This window comes from Motacilla alba, chromosome Z (genome assembly GCF_015832195.1).
Source record: "Motacilla alba alba isolate MOTALB_02 chromosome Z, Motacilla_alba_V1.0_pri, whole genome shotgun sequence".
Lineage (NCBI taxonomy): Eukaryota > Metazoa > Chordata > Aves > Passeriformes > Motacillidae > Motacilla > Motacilla alba.
Window position 1 is genome coordinate 6791559 of NC_052046.1, and position 16324 is coordinate 6807882.

Here is a 16324-nt window from a genome sequence, read left to right on the forward strand (position 1 = left end):
CCTCCTCCCTCACTGCTCTACTACCAGATTAGGGACGTGCTCTCCCCTTGGGGCTATGAGGTCCCTTTAAGCAAAGCCTGAGCTCTTCTCCACGCAGCAAGAGGGACAAAAAAAGTGAGAATGGGGCTGGAGGGAAGTGGAGAGGACTGGAGTCCTTGGCTGGCTGTTTGCCCTGTCCGCTTGTCCTCCCTCTACTTCTACATTCCCTCTTCCTCCTGCCACCCAGCCCTCCCCCTCCCTCCATACACATACACTCCTTTTATTCTCAGTAAGTTATTAAAAATGTAGACATCACTGGCTCCCAGGGTCAATATGTTGTTTTTAAATTTAAACATGAATTTCCATTTCATTGAGCCTTCAGGCCTAATGAGATGTGCTTTGACAGGAGCAGCTAGCTGGAAAAGGCATGATTGAGGGGTGAGCCAATAATATTAACTCACAGCAGAGTGTGCACACACAGCGCTGGAGCCACGAGCCTTGATTCGCTCCTATCCAGGGCTCCGGATACAGCAGGCAAGGATTTCTGCTGCAGGCCCTGCAGTGAAATGTCAAATGCATTTAACCATCTGTGAGCTCTGCCTGCTCGTGCTGGCCCAAGTTGGACAGCCTGAATGGAGTTTCTTTCAGCTGGGATGACAGACGGGGCCAGGAGGGCTCTGGAAGTTGGGCTTGTCAGTTTAGAGGGCATCAGCTAAAACAAAGGGAAGAGCATAAAGCTGTGGAGAAGGCACTGGGATGGGACTCGGAAGATTGTAGACTTCAACTGGCCTAGTGTGTGACCTGGGCAGATCACTCTGTGTTATAATGAGGCTCAGGAAGAAGTGTTTGCATATCCTGGTGTTGGAGGTCTCTCCTTTCCCTGGACAGGTTGTGGAAAGTGCCTCATTCTCCCTGGGGAAAGCTACCAGCACACAAACCTGGCGATGTTTTCTGTGGAGAACATGATTTTTCCAACCCAGTCTGTATAAAGCTCAAGTGGGAGCCTGTGCCAGGATTTCACTCTGGGAAGAGACAGCAACCCTAACTCCATTTCTGCAGGGAAAACCTACTCTCAGTTATGAGGTGGCCCACCCCACAAGTGTGTTCTGAGTGCTAAAGGGGCTGTAGAGTCCTCAGCCTGACTCTGTCACCAAATAAATTTGTCATTGGAAGTGACATTTTCCCATATTTCTGAAAGACGGCTCATTTCAGAGTCTTTTCATCTGTTACAGACAGAACCTCTTACCTAGCTCCCAGAGCCATGTTTTGTTATTCTTAAGGTGTGTAAGACCACAGATGTGTCAGAACAGCAAGGCAGTGAGAATTCACATAACAAAAGATAGGTTGGTCTGATTTTTCCAGCTTTCTTTCAGAAAAGATATCAGTTGGAAAGACTGAGCAATGGACCTCGAAAATGAAGGGAATTATTTGTGAGTTGTCTCCAAATTAGGATTAGCACAACTCTTTTATCGGAGCTGTATTTGGGAGATATTAGATATTTGACCTTTAGATTTTATGGAAAGACTTTTTTCTGAAAATAGTGATTTAACATTGATAAAATAAAATGGGAAGCAGAGAAGAAAACCAAGTTTTGGAAAAAATAAATAATTTTGATTTTCAATGTTAAATTGATGCTTCCTATAGACTCAATCCAATTAAAATGCTATTTTTTTTCAATCTCTCTTTTTCTCTATCTGGGCATATAGAAAAATCCATTTCCCAGACCTAATCCAGACTCCTGGTGATTCAAATCACTTAGGAAGTTTCTGTCAGGTGTGATTTGTAGGCCTTCCTTGGTTTTGTTGATCCAGAGTTAAAATCAGGAAGAGTCTTCCTTGTGGTACTTTACTGGGTTTGCTCCTGCTGAAATCCACAGTGGCAGATGCTGATCTGTGTGTGTGTGTGTGTGTGTTTACAAAATGTGAAGTAAAAATGCAGCCTGATATTAAATGAAAAGTGAATCAGAGTAATAATTAATAATAAGGCTGCTGAATATTCTGAATCTTTGAAAAGGGTTGCTTTCTTCCCCCCTGAATCCAGCGAGCACTCACTCGTATGAATAACATTACATGCATGAGTAATCCTTTTGAACTCAATGAAACCCAAGTTAAGTATGTGCAGGAGACCCATGCAGGATGGGGACCAGGAGCTTTAGCCCTGAGCTGAGGGAGGCTGTAGCATTATGTTTGTGCTGTTGCTTAATTGCAAAGCAGATGCAAATAGTATGTCCCCCCAGTTCTATTCTGTTTGGGCTTGGCTGGAAGAGATTCCCTCTTGGTGCCTAAACCTTTCTGGACTCATGCATTTGTGGCCTTTAAAATGTGATATTTAGCTTTCAGAAAGCAAATAACAACCAATGTGCACTTTTTTACACCTTTCTCCTGAGGGTCTTCCAAAGCACTTTTGACAACATTAACTGTTGAGACCTGACAACTCCTCTGTTGAGAGACAGCATTTCAGATTTGCTGTTTCTTCTTCTCCCCCTCTCTGAGTCTGCATATATTTTTCACTTGCATAATGATATTTGAACGTTCCATAAAGCTTCTCCTGCTAAAAACATATTTGTATAAGAAGCTGAATTTCTATTTCACATCTTTTCTAGGAATAAATTTCTATCCTCTACACACTTAAAATTTAGGGAAAAATATAACTTAGAAAAATCTTACCTTTTGAGAGAACCAGTTCAACATGTCTTAACATTTGGTTTTGAGAGTCCTAGGTGCTCAATTCTGATTTTATAGAGAACTAGATAGATAAAGGTGAAGTCTAATTTAGAGCATTGTGCCCAGTATTGTATAAATCATCAGTGTTAGGAGGAAGAATAAGAAACCTTATACCTTGCTTTATGTCCTGGCTGACACTTGTAGTAGGAGAGACATGAACTGCAGCAGCTGAGATGGTGTGAGGATTTGCTGCCTTAACACACAGAACGTTTTCCATAAGCTGAGTTTCATGAGTCAGCATTTCAGAGAGCAATAACTTACAGTAATAAACAGGGAAAGAACACCAAGTTTGTGTGGGTAAATTTGGTTCTAAAATGAGTGATGTACTTCGTGGTAATCAGGTACAGTTGTGATTTGAACCCCTTAAAGTCTGTGAAATATGTTCTCTGTTGGATGATTCCAGCTTTTTTTTTTTTTTTTTTTCCTTCCCCATCTTCCCCATCTTTTATTTTCAGGCGCTTTTTGTTTTGTTTTGTTTTGTTTTTTTTCTTTCTTCCTCCCCTTTTCTTTAGCTTTAGCTGTCTTTAAGGACAGATACCTCAGTGGGATATTGTGCATTGCCACTACAGAAAAAGAGAATAAAGAGTGAGGCATGGAGAGGAAGAGTACAAATTTTCCCATTCACTATTGATTTTTGTGATTTGCAGAGGGAAGCTGCTGTGCCTTCTATATGAAGGCTGTAGGTGGGGAAGATAGGGAAAATGGGGAAGCAGATTCAGGAACAGTGGTTCCATGTAAATTTTTACCCATCCCTGTCTTTCTGCTTGGTGGAATCTTGAAACAGATTCAGGCTTTTCATGTTCACAGAGAATTGGAAGCTTAGATCTCTGACCTTTTTAAAATCCATTTTGAGTCTCATCTTTCAGTGATTTAAACAAAAGATTTTGACCTAAAGGGCCATTGGTTTACACTTTCTGATAGAGGGGATAAGAAAGACTAAGAGGAAGGAGAGGAGAAGCAGAGATTATCTGAAGCAGAACCTGCTGATTCAGGTGGTAATTTTGCAAGTGAGAGAAGGAGAAAGAAACCTGTGAAGGGTGCAAGTTGTTGCTTTAAACCTGTAGCAGGAAATGTGACAAGAACCTTTGGGGCACAGACAGAGTCACTGTTGGAATAAAATAGTTTTCCCTACCATAGTCAGGCTCAGTGTTAAAGGAAAAGGACATTCCTGATTCATTACTGCCATCATAATCATCTGCTTTTATTGCTATTACACTGAGACCCTGAAGAAATGTCTCAAATAGCAGAATTTATTCTTCTTTATTCTTATTTCTTCTTCTTTATTTTCCTTCTCTCTCACTTTTCTAATACCTCTTTTTCTGCTTGGAACAGATTTTTTGTGCTCTTTGGCAATAGGATAGAATTAAATTCTTCATACCTCTTCCTTTTCCCACTGACCTACCCAAATACTTACCCACTCAATGAATTAAAAATGGAAATGTGCAAGTGAAGAATTCTCCATATTTAGGAATGTTGGAAGGGGATGTGTCCTTTCCCTAATCACTCCAGGAGGACTTTTGTGATACAGAAGTGTGCTACGACTGGAACTTCATCTCTTGTTCCTCATCTTCAGATGGCAGTTTCGGTGGGTGTGGAGAGAGGAGGCATCTGACACATCAGACACATAAGAGGGAGGAAGGATTTTCTCCCTGTTGAGAGAGGGGCTCACCCAGACTTCAGAAAAGACTAGAGCAAAGCACTGCCCCCTCTCACTCTGCCTGCCCAGCTGCAGGAGGCTGTACTGATGCAAGGACATTCAGTAAACAGACTGGCTCCAGCTGTGGAGTGTGCTGTTGGGAAGAATGGATTGAAGTAAACCTCCATTTTGCCTGGATTTGAGCTATGTTTTTAGTCTTGTTTCCAGAAAAAAAAAAAACAAAAAACCAAAAAACCAGAGCCTGTTCATTCACACAACCCACCCACATCTGCTCACCTGCTTTCTTTCTACCACCATTTTCATCTACACTCCCCTAAGACCCTTTTTAACCTATCAGTGGGTTTCAAGCACATCTAAAATATCCTGAAACTCTTGATGGTTATTGTGGTTCCAGTGGTTATGTAAAAATTGGCAGAGGAAAGGGTTACCAAAGCATTTCCCCTCTGAGGAGGTGGTGGCCAGAGTCCATCCAGGACAGCAGCTCCAGTCGGCACTCAGGCAGCAGCTGGTGTAGCTGGAATGTGTCACACCCTGCACGAGCCACAGAGCTCACAGGCTTTTGGACAAAGTGGATCTTACGGAGGAGGCTGGCTTAGCGAGATGGGAGAGCACGGGAGGCCTGCGATACAAATCTGTAGCAAGCCAAGCTTCATTAGCTTGGCTTCATACTTTGAGGAAGCAATTATTATTTCCAAAGCTTTCGCAGTGTACGGAGGATGTGCTGCTTAACTTAGAAAAATGCCACGTCCTTGAAAAATACCTGTATCACTGAGAGAGCCAGGGTATGTACAGTCAGCCCTGAGACAAAGAGAGGAGAAGTTAACTGGGCACCTTTGGGATAGCTTGGAGTGGAGGTATTATGATCTAAGTATGCTAGTGGAAGCTTCTCTGTTGAAAAGAAGAAATCCTCCCCACCCCATACAATAGGCAAAATGTTGAACCAATTGTTTTAGGACGCTGTGAAGGTCAAGAGGTATTCCTTCAGTGGAAGGTTTACATAATTAAATAAATAAAAGCACTAGGCAAATTTGGTTTCAGAAAATTTCCAGAGAAGGCATCTGTGGTGACTCTCAAATATGGTTACCCATGTAACCTCTTTCTGAGAAATTTCCATAATTGTTGATTTCCTGAGAATAAGAGGCTCTGGATGGGGGTGATTTACTTGTATGCTTTCTATTTCTTCATCCACAAACATCTCCTAATTACTTTCTGGAATAGGTGCTGGACTTGAAGAGTTATTAACTGGGTCTAGTACTATGATATTTATTGTTTCATCCTCATTTGTTGGGTATTTTGAGTCCTAGTAACTGAGGGATTGAAGTTTGAAACAGAATTCATTGGGAAGGAGCCATGGACAGATTGACAAAGCTGCTGTGGGATAAGAAACTGGTAATTGTGGCAGATTTATGATGACCTTCATAAACGGGCATTGGAACCTTCAATTCAAGGAGGAAGCCATTAACCCTTTTGCAGATATTAAAAATAATGTCATGGGGTACCTTAAGTATGCAAAATTTTTCCTCCTGATGACACACTTTCCTTTGGGTCTGATCTGAAAAGCTGTGCATTCTCCCAGGGGCTAAGCTTCAAATAATAGCGAAGCGTGGAGGGAAAGAAGCTACTTTCACACTTCATAAAAGCAGGACAACTTTCCACCAGGGAGCCAGCAAGTAGTGTCCCTGCGGGACCTCTAAAGGTATGTTTAAAACAGAAGTGAGACAGGTTAAAAGAAGACTGCAGTGATTAACAGGGGGCCAAGTGTTCCCTGTGTATAATAATCTGATTATTGCAGCAGTGACATCAACACTTTCACTGATTTAGTCTATCTGGGGTTCCACCCAGTTATTTCTTTGAGAAAACAAGAAAAATATCATAATACAATTTTCTCACGTTATAAAATGCTTCAGTACTCCAAAGCTATCTGAAATATTAATGTTTTGGGAAAATGTGAAGCATTTTGCTTAAGAAAGGCAACTTGATGACAACAGTAGTAGAATTCTGTAGCATTTGGTGGCAATTGTAGTTGCTAAGATTTTGGGGGGAGAGTGAAAATTGTTACTTCCCCACCCAGCATGTGAGTGAGGACATTGTGGAAATGAGAGTTGAAAGGACCTCTTGAAAAAAATATATGTTGAATTTCTGAGGGGGAAAAAGCACTTTTGCTGAGTTAAGAGTCTCCTACATCACTGTTGTGGCTAAATAAACTTTTCTTTTCAAATTCAGTACAAAATTATTTTAATGAAAACTCAGTGGGAGTGGCTTATGACTTGCTGCACAGTGATGAGGAATTGCCAAGTAATTGATCATCAATATCTTGAGAGGTTTTGCATCATTAATAGAAAAGGGACCAACAATTTTGTCATCTTTATGCGGTGGTGGTCACAGTTCCCTATAAGCTTTGAACTGATGCCTCCCTTCAAGTCCAATGGTCCCAGCCCACAGCTTTTCCAAGCATCATTTGAAGTCAAGATGACTTTTGCTCCTGTGGCACTGCATACTTCAACCTACCCTTCAGAACACAATCCTGGTGTGAAAAGTGCAGATATTTCCTGGAAAAGATAAAGGATAATAAAACCTGTTCTAGGCAGCATTGATTGTATGACCTTATAGGAACAGTTCTTTTTTTTTCCTCATTTCCAGAATAAATATAGCTGTTATGAGATCTGATAGGAAGAATAGACTCTGGCTCCTCTCCATTGCTCCTCTGAGCAAAAGCATCACTTTAATGAACCTAGTGTTCAGCATCCAGGGGACAAAAAGTGCACTCTGCCCTCGCAGGCAGGTGCAGGAGGGATGATTTTCCCCATTAGTGTTTTGGAGTATGGATAACTGCTTTTCCCCAGGATGGCTGATCAGTCAGTAGGATATCTCTTTTTCCACAGCCTCCCGCAGGGGTGGTGGGCGAAAAGGAGAGAACAGCAGAGAATAAGCCTCTTCCAGCTTCTTTTCTTTTCCTTGCTCTCCCTTGTTCCTTTGATGTAGCTGCTGGGACTTGTGCACAGGGACAGTGAAAGGCCCAGGCACAGAGGGGACTGCCCAGAGCTCCCCTAGAGCATGTCAGAGGGGCCATACAAATACAGCATGTCCATGGTGAGCAGGATGTTCCAGCAACACCATGCTGCTGGGACAGAGCAGGTCTTTCCAACAGATCTTCCTCTGGTGTGTAAATGAAAATAGAGCTGGTAGTGTGGGACACTGGAGTCTGAAACAGGAACATATCATGAACACAAAATGAAAGCGAATGACAGTTACTTTTATCTATTTGGCTTCATTTCAGTGGATTCTCCCTTCACCCATTCCCACCCTCCTCTCGTCCTTTTTTATTGGGTGAATAGCAGTTTTTGAACAATCTGATAGTAGTTGCTAGCTCAGCTCCTTTGCTTTTGAGCTGTATTTATTACTCATTTCCTGATTTCTTACAAAAGAGTTCTGCTGCCTTTGAGATTTACAGAGGGGTGTCTTTTCTGCAAGGAAAGGAAGAAGAAAGACAGGGAAGACTTTGCTCAAATCTAGCAGTGGAAAGAGCTTCCCCTCACCTTGTTGCTCTCCCTGACCTTTTTTTCCAACACTCATGCAAATTAAAATCAGTCTTTTCTATCTATCCATTCCCTTCTCTCTCTGTATATCTGCTTCACATTGCAGATAATCATTATCAAGAAAGTCCTCCTACAGTGCACTTGTTGGTAGGGATCTGGAAAGTGTGCCTCTGCTCAGCTGCAAGGCAGGGCCAGACGTATCTAATTGATGCATAATTATAACCTATTTGGTCTTCCAAACTGCTGCTGCTGCTGAAGCTTATCTAACCTTAAGAAGGACTGGTTTCAGCTGCTGCAGCTGCCACCTCAGGAATGCCTCGCCCAGACCCACAGTCTCTCTGGCTCAGGCTAATAGACATTAACCCTATTGCTCTGTGTTTTGTTTCCAGTTCCTGACACATCTGTTTTTTACAGCTGGCCTGCCCTGAGAGGACCTGGGTGTACCCATTAGTGGAGCGAGCCCTGGATGCACTGTGGGTTCTCCTCTGGCTGCTGTAGTGTGGAGGCTTTTCACCACCACCACACAAATGGAGTTCCCAAATGGGAGTTTTGGGGACTGCAGCTGGGGAGGACAGCAGTGGAAATGCATGGGAACTTCTATTCTAAAAAATAGTGTGAACTCTGGGTGCCAGGCCGTGGTGATACCCGGAGAGAAACGTGCATGCCCAAGGAGGCACCTTACTGATCGTTTGGAAATTCAAGCTAACTCCAGAAATAAACCTTCTCCTTGTCCTGTGGCACTTGTTTATTAAGGTATTTGAGCCCCTACATCATCCCCTTGTGAGCCAAGGAGGAATAGAGGAAGGCATGGAAACACAGGTCACTGATTTGCCTTTCACCTTGCCCTCTCTAATACATTTGATTTACCTCCAAAAATTTTCTACAAAGGGAAGATGTGCCCATTTATGTGCAAAATAGCTGAATTCTAAGGATGGTAAATGGCTTAATATTATCACACAGAGACTGAGATATGAAAGAATCCAGGTGACTTGACTTCTTCAACTCTTTATGATTTTCACTCTGTTCTCTCTGCAAAGTGGTTGTGCACTAAAGTGCATGGGAACTGCTGCACTTTATACTCACTGAATGCAGCTTTTAAATTTGGGCTGGTAGACCTTTCTCTTGAGTACCTGCAATTTACAGTCCCTCCTCTCCACATTTAATTGTGTTTGTAAATAATCAGTATATCTTTGGGTGGAAAAATAAAAGTGCAAAGGATCTGTTATGGGCTAGATTTGTAAATTAAATCTTTCTTCTGCAAAAAAGAGATAAAGGGGAGGAGCCCTTTGGTAGTTTATTTCCTGCACAATTAAAAAGCTCTCATACTGCTGTAAATAAAACTCCAGTAACCATAGTCAGCTGGCACCATGTGGAAATCACTGATTTTCAGGCTGAACAAAACTGTCCTTTTGTACACCTCTGCCATTTGTTGGCACTGAGCCGAAACAGTTTGAGTGTGTGTGGAGAGGCAGCTGGCTGTTTGCTCTGTGCCTTGCCTGGGTAGCACTCAACACAGAGATTTTCTGACTCAAAATGTATATTTTGAGGATGTTGCATTGGTGAAAATACATAATTATGTGTTGGGTGGTAGGTCATTACTGTGCTGACTGCCTTTGTTCCTTAAGCAGCCTGAGAGAAGCCAGTATATCCCAATAGCTAAGAAAGGATTTGCACGCCTGGCTGAGGATCTCAGTGCTTTATCTGCTCTAGTGAACCAAGCCTGCAGCTCCCTAAAATGAAGAGAAATGCAGTCACTCAGAACCCAGGACCTTTTCCTTTGTCACTGAATTGCACAGCCTGGACCAGAAGGGTATTTAAGTGGAGAAGGGAGGAACAGAGCCTAGGTGTGGTTATTCCCTAAGATGGCTTGCTCATTAATCCCTATTCCTAACATTAGATCACATATTCTTTTTGGGTCGATTGCTTTGTTTTGGTTTGGTTTTTGAAGGGGGTGGTTTTTTGGTTGTTTTTTGTTGTTTTTTTGGGGTTTTTTTGGTGACTGGGAGGAAGAAAAATATCCATGACTGGTGTACTGGTGTAAGACCAGGATAACTTTATTTTCATGTGAAGTTTCAGAGTGCTGTTTCCTGTCAGGTGAATATCTTGATGGAGGAACCAGCCTCCAGACACCTGCCCCTGCCCCATGGGCTATGGAGAGATCCTTACACAGTGTCAGTAGCAAGTCTGCAGTGCTTATAGCAGAAACTGGCTTTATCCCATTTTCTCCATTTTGGTATCTTCTCACCAGTAAGATGTGCTCAAATTGAAGGAAGTTCAGACAAGAGCCACAAAAATGATGAAGGGCCTGTGAGGTGTTGACTTACGAGGAGAGATTAAAAAGAGCCAAATATGTGTAGCTTGGCTAAGGGATGACTGGGGGTAGGGGGGAGGAAGGGAATGTGATATTTATCTCCATGTACATACAAGGATGTAAATTCTGAGGCAGGAGATGAATTGCTTATGATAGTACAAAGAAAGATTTATTAGTAGTTGTAGTAGGAAATTAAGCAAAGGAAATTTTCAGCTGAATATCAGGAGAATTTTGTTAAGGGTACGATAACGATGATAAATATTTATATAGCATTTCAATAGTGAGAAGGGGAGAATGGTGGCACAATGATTCCTGCATCCAGTGTTTCAAGGCAGCAGGGAGGGATCACTTTCCACCCTGTACTGCTATTTGATAAAAGGCCTAGTGCAGAAAAGGGAAAGCTTTCCCTCCAATATGTGAAGCTAAGATGGCTAAAATCCTTGTCTAGCCATAAATGGCTTTGGTTCTCTGGCAGTAGAACTTGGAGAGACCTTGACCATTTTACCTGGTCAAGTGTTATGTAAGCCAGTGGTTGGTCAGCTAATGCTGGTATTTCTGAAGACAAACAGACTGGTTGAACATTTTCCTGGGCAGCTCAAGCAGAAGATGTGGGTGTCTTCTCATGACAGGGGCTTATATTCAGAAAAACATTGGAAAACTTGCCATTTACTAAGTAAATAGTCTCTGCCTTCCAGCCTGTGATCAATTCATTTCACAGCTCTGTATTAGTGCTTTCTGATTTTAACAGGAATTTTCCAGCACCAGCCCATGGAAAGATATCTTCTTAGTAGGATGGTGGAAAGCCAATACTTGAGGACCTAGAGGCAGGAATACCAGAATGTGCTTTGCAAGGGACAGTGCCAGAATAACCTGGAAAGAGTGTGTGGGATGGAAAGCAGTGTCTCTCTGTCTCACATCAATTACAGGGACCCCCATCTGATGCCCCTCAAACCCAGGCTGAAGTCATTCACTTGACTTTATCAAGCAAAGCAGAATCTCAAAATGATTCCAGTGTGAGTGAGCCTTGCACACTCTTTCAGAAAAAGATTTCACACAATTCAAGGCAAAAGCAGTTTCTTCTTCTTTTTTTCTTTTTTTTTTTTTTTTTTTCTTTCCTAGTGCAGTGTTCAGTGTCTGGGACACAAAAAAAAAGGTATTGTCAGATGTGTAAATGCAAATTTAATGAGTGCGTAAAAAAATCCCTTCAAATCAATGCAAAAATATTCCACAGTGGAGTCATTTTGATTAAAAAAAAAAGTGGGGGGAGGAGGAGGTTGCCTGAAATAAGCAAAATTTCAAGCTAATGGGAATCTCATTCATTATTTAATCCACTCCTTATCTGAAATGTACAAAAAATGGAATCTAATATGGCGTATGTATGTTGTTGTCTTAGCGAAAAGACAGGGGCAAAGGCCTGCAATTTCACTTAATATATTAAATCCTACTGCAGGCTTTGAGCCAGATTAATAACTCTAGCGAGCTAGAAAATCCCAATATATATTTTTTCTAGCTCCATGCATGATGCAGCTTGATTCATAAGCAGCTCTACTGTTGAGCTTTATTAAATACAAATAAAATATCCCTTCTATTGCTAAAGCCCACAAGGTGACAGAAAGAGGAGAAGCAACTGTCCTTGCTAGTTAAAATGTATTTTCTTTGGCTTCCTACTCCTTAACTCAGCCCCCAAGTCCCAGGTCCCTAGAATATTTATACAGTCATAACCCTGTGCATAGAATCCAGAGGGATAGACTGAAAGGAAAGAATTTGTACCCGATCACTGGGGCATGCTTGTGCAAAAGACCCTGCAGCATTCCTACCCTCAAGTGGACACGACTCAATTTTATGTCCGCTCAGGAGAAGAGTTTCAGCAGCCCAGCATGCTTCCTTACTGTCTGGGACATCTGGTTTGTGGCTGATTTAAGAGTGTTACCCAACGACTCACTGGCAGCTCTGCCACAAAACCTGGGTTGGTGCTGTGTTTGCCAGGTGGCATATTTGAATCCCCAGCTTGGAAAGCAAGAATGGTGTCAGGGAGCTCAAAATCACCAGACTGGTTTAAAAATCATCAAATTGAAACTGTAAAATGTATAGGAGAGACCCTATATAATTTTAAGGCTGCTTTGCAAGCCTTTCTGTGTACCTGGAGTGATAGTAAAACAAAGGATTTAAGAGAAAAAAAGAAAATCAAAGTTACATTAGCAGCATAGTCCTGCCTAAAATTGTGGGACTAGCTTGGAAAATCAATCCTTTTTTGGACAATACTGAAACACATGCTCTATGCATAGCTAGGGATGCGCTTGAACGTCCTGAAAAGAGAAGGATTTACTCCTGTACAGCTTTGGTCTGAACCTTCTGTGTGCACATTATATGAAGCCAAGTTCTTGGGGTCTTGGAGCAAGTGGACAGGGCTTCCCAAAGAGTAGAATTGGATCCCGTTGCATCCCTTTGCTTTGGTATCTTACAAAGCCATTAAAACCCCATTTGAATATGCCTTGAGTCTAATGGTGGTCATCCCTGAAGGGAATGCCAGCAAAAATCTGGGAACACTAAATTTTCCATGGAAGTAGACCTGCTGAAGTAGACACAGTAAAATTATGTAGGAGTCAGAGCCTTCTCTGGAAAGGTTAATATGGAAATAGGCAAGTGAATTAGTGAAGAAAGATATTATCTGTTCTGAAGTGGGCAGAGCTGGCCTGATACAGAGCAGGGGACAGGATACCTGCAAAAGCACTTTGGGGGAACATGATACCCTCTTCTTAAGGGTTTATTTAAGCCATGACTTATTCTTTCTAAAATAAACAGAAGAATAAGGTCTTATTTAATTTATTCCTCTGGAGAAAATGGAGCTTTCAGTGTACTGGAACAGGATAAAATAACTTCTCCAATATAATTTCATAACTCTTTTTTTTAATTTTTTTTTTTAAATCATAGATGACCGAAGGGGTTTGTTTTGTTTTAATTAAAGGAAGAAGAAAAATGGAGTCTTGAGTTAGTGCTGCAGGTTTTCAGATATCTGGCAGTGAAATAAAAAAGCAGTAGTTTTTATTGCTGCAGTTGTTTTTAAGGTAGGAAATTAGTGTAAAGTTATTTTTAAATCCACATTAGTATCTTGATGGATTTTTCCACTCACTCCTGGCACAGACCCAAGGATTCCAGTCCTGACTGCAATGAACTGCTGGAAGTGGTGTCCAAAGGGACCAAGGACAAGGGCATGATGCAGGAGGAGGGATATTTTTCTGTCTGTGTCTGAGAGATGTGTGTCATGCCTCTGGTTGCGGGCTGAAACTGCTCTGGTGTCCCTGCAGCATCTCTGCTGTGCTGTGAGCAACAGTAAGTGGAAAACCTGAAGAAATTTGAGGCTGGCTTGAGCTACTCTGGCCGTACTTCCCAGCTGGGCCAGCCCTCAGCACTGCTGCTGTTGTTGGTTTATTTTAGCGTGCATTGCCATGGGCGCAGGAGCTCCTGTTTGAAGGTAAAAGCCCTGGACTACTAAGTGCTTACCACATGCAAAATGAAAAGATGGTCCTTGACCTGAACTGCTCGGAGATGTGAACGCCTGAGAGAGGCCACAGCAAACAGATGGAGGGAGAGCAAGGTAATACAGAGCGGATTATGATTTGGTTGGGAAGTTGCAGTGATAGCACACTGGCTGCCTCGTGGGTGTTGAGTGGTTTGGAAGTGTCACTGCAAAGGTGAGTTTCAAGGAGGGATGATGAGGCGGACTCTGTAGTGGATGCCTCTGATGTTGGCAGGACTTTCACATCCCTGGTACACAAAGGTCTCTGGACAGTAGAAACAGCTGACATAGCTTTGGGGTTAAGCCAACACTATCATGCTGTTAGGATGTTTATCTGAAGCAACCGTCACAAAAGGCTCTCCCATGCCTGCCTCAATATTAAGGACTCAGAGGATTTTGAGGACAGAGCACATCATTTACCCTGACCTTCTGGATGTCGAAGAGGCCACAGGATTACAGTGGCTCCTGCACCAGGCCCCAGTCACTTGGGCTGAATCACAGCAGCTCTCTCAGAAAGCTGTACAAACCTAACAGAGAGCCTTGAAGGGAGATGGTGTCTCACGTAAATAGGACCTGTGTACGTGTTTGTACAGCATGTGAAATATAGCACGCATATATTTGTGGGTTTGGTTTTTTGGGGTTTTTTTGAATGTTAAATGGGCTTAAGGGCCTTTCTGAAAAGCTCAGGGGTTTTGAGCACAATTGTGTACTGCAGAGGCAGCAACTGTAGGCTAATTTGAAAAATTCACGCTGGACACTGGGCTGAGATGTGCCCTTTAAATGATGGTCAGTGACCCAGGAAGAATTTCCTGAGTGCAGGAGAACCTCAGCGGAATTGTTTCATGTCTGCAAGTGTGTGGCTAAGCAGTTTAAATGGAAATAGTACTAAGGGCATATTGTTTTCCTTTGGCTTGCATTTAAAGTGCTTATCTTGTGCTTCAAATGCTCATGATTTTACACGAACTTAAGTTCAGCATAAACGTTTACAAACTTTAAAAATTTCAGCATAAACATTTACAAACTTTAGAAAGTCAGTAATATTACAAACTCATATTTTAATTTATGGGGTTTTTCCCCCTCTTTTTTTTCCCAAATGCCATGTTACTTTTTCTTTTTTTTTTTCTTTTTTTTTTTTTTTGCTTCCCTAATACAGTCGGCACCATTCAAAGGGTTCACGGATGGTAAAGTTGGCTGTGACCATTAGAAATGAGATTTTAGCTACAGGAATAGCATTCAGGAGGTGGGTTGTGTCTTAGCCCCAGAGTTGCTGTAAAAGCCTTGAGAGGGACATGAAAATGTTCTGAAAAGGAGGAGTTAAGGAGAAGTGTGGTATTTGTTTTTACAAATTCATTAGGTATCTTGTCTACCTATACGATAGTGAATAAGGGGGAATATGCTTTGTTCTGGGAACAGTGTGGAGCACTGATCATTGCTGATCATTTTTTGACACTCTAAATGGAAGCAGAAAATAAAAAAAAATCTATAAATTACAGGAAAATTTAAAATTTTGTCATAAATTATTGCATTAACTGAGCCCCATGTTGTTGTCAACATTCTTCTAAACTTCCCCCATCCATCATAACCCCTCTTCTCTGCTGAGGTCATGTCTGTCTACTTTGTAAGCTCTGGGTATACAGTCCAAAACCACAGTTTCAGGCCCTGCTAAGAAATTGTGTTAGCACTAGGACAGAAAATTGATTAGTCCGTTTTCTCTGTTCCAACTTAAGAGAAGAGTGAAGCAGTAAATAGTGTTAATGCTGAAAAGTGAATTAGATTTCTAACACTGTTTCTGCTTTAATAGTTTTTTCCATTTGCTAATAGCCCAGATAATAGCAACTGCCCTTCAATAACATGTGTTGTTTTGTTTGTATCTTTCTTCTGACAGCATCTTTTTAAAGCAACATGTTACAGCTCATTCATGAAATAGTTATCAATTCTGTCCTTGTTTGTTTCTCCAGGCAAGCTAAGTATGTCCTTGTTAACACTGGCTGTCGGGCATTGTGTACCTGCAGGCTGTGCTTAGCTCCCTCCCTTTAAGGGTCTCTCAGTCAATTAAAATTGCAGATACAAATTCCAGGTGCTTTTGGATTCAAAAGCCCATTTCACACTTTTTTTGGAAAACAGAACAGCATGGGTGGGTGATGAGGGCCTCTCCAGGCAGGAGCAGGGTGTCCTGTCCCCTGAACACCAAGGATGCTGAGCCAGATTGGATTATTTTGGTATCACCTTTCCCAAACCTCCTCTATCTTATTCATCTCAAATTCCCCCTTAAGCATACTTTTACTAGTCATGCTGTTCTCATCAACTCTAGCTTTCCTATCTACTCACTGCTGTATCTAGACAATTCCAGGAGTGTCCAAAACAGCAGGGCTATTACGTCACCTGTAGCTAATATTCTTTATCATCCTCTCCTCACCAGAGTGAGTGGAGGAGTGTTCTGCCAGAGTTTCTTTTGTTTGTGCCTCTGCAACCCATGTGCTGCTCCATGTGAACATTTGGAGGAGGTGGTTAAATTTGCTATAAGAAATTGATGTGTCCAGAATGCTCCTTCGTTCCTGTGCTTGTTCTGAAATACTGTATTTGTCTTGAAAATCATGGTTC

General features: G+C 41.9%; 1 protein-coding gene and 1 long non-coding RNA gene across 22 annotated transcripts in view; one reads left to right on the plus strand and one right to left on the minus strand.

The window, feature by feature from the left end:
• Nucleotides 1–16324, plus strand: part of CELF4 (CUGBP Elav-like family member 4) — a 710045-nt gene that overhangs the window by 168273 nt on the left and 525448 nt on the right. The window lies entirely within an intron of this gene.
• Nucleotides 1–16324, minus strand: part of LOC119696209 — a 125283-nt gene that overhangs the window by 38062 nt on the left and 70897 nt on the right. For all 3 annotated transcript variants that reach the window (XR_005255541.1, XR_005255542.1, XR_005255540.1), the window contains one exon: nucleotides 1–16324. This exon is cut by the window's left edge and continues 38062 nt beyond it; it is cut by the window's right edge. This is a non-coding gene — a long non-coding RNA (uncharacterized LOC119696209).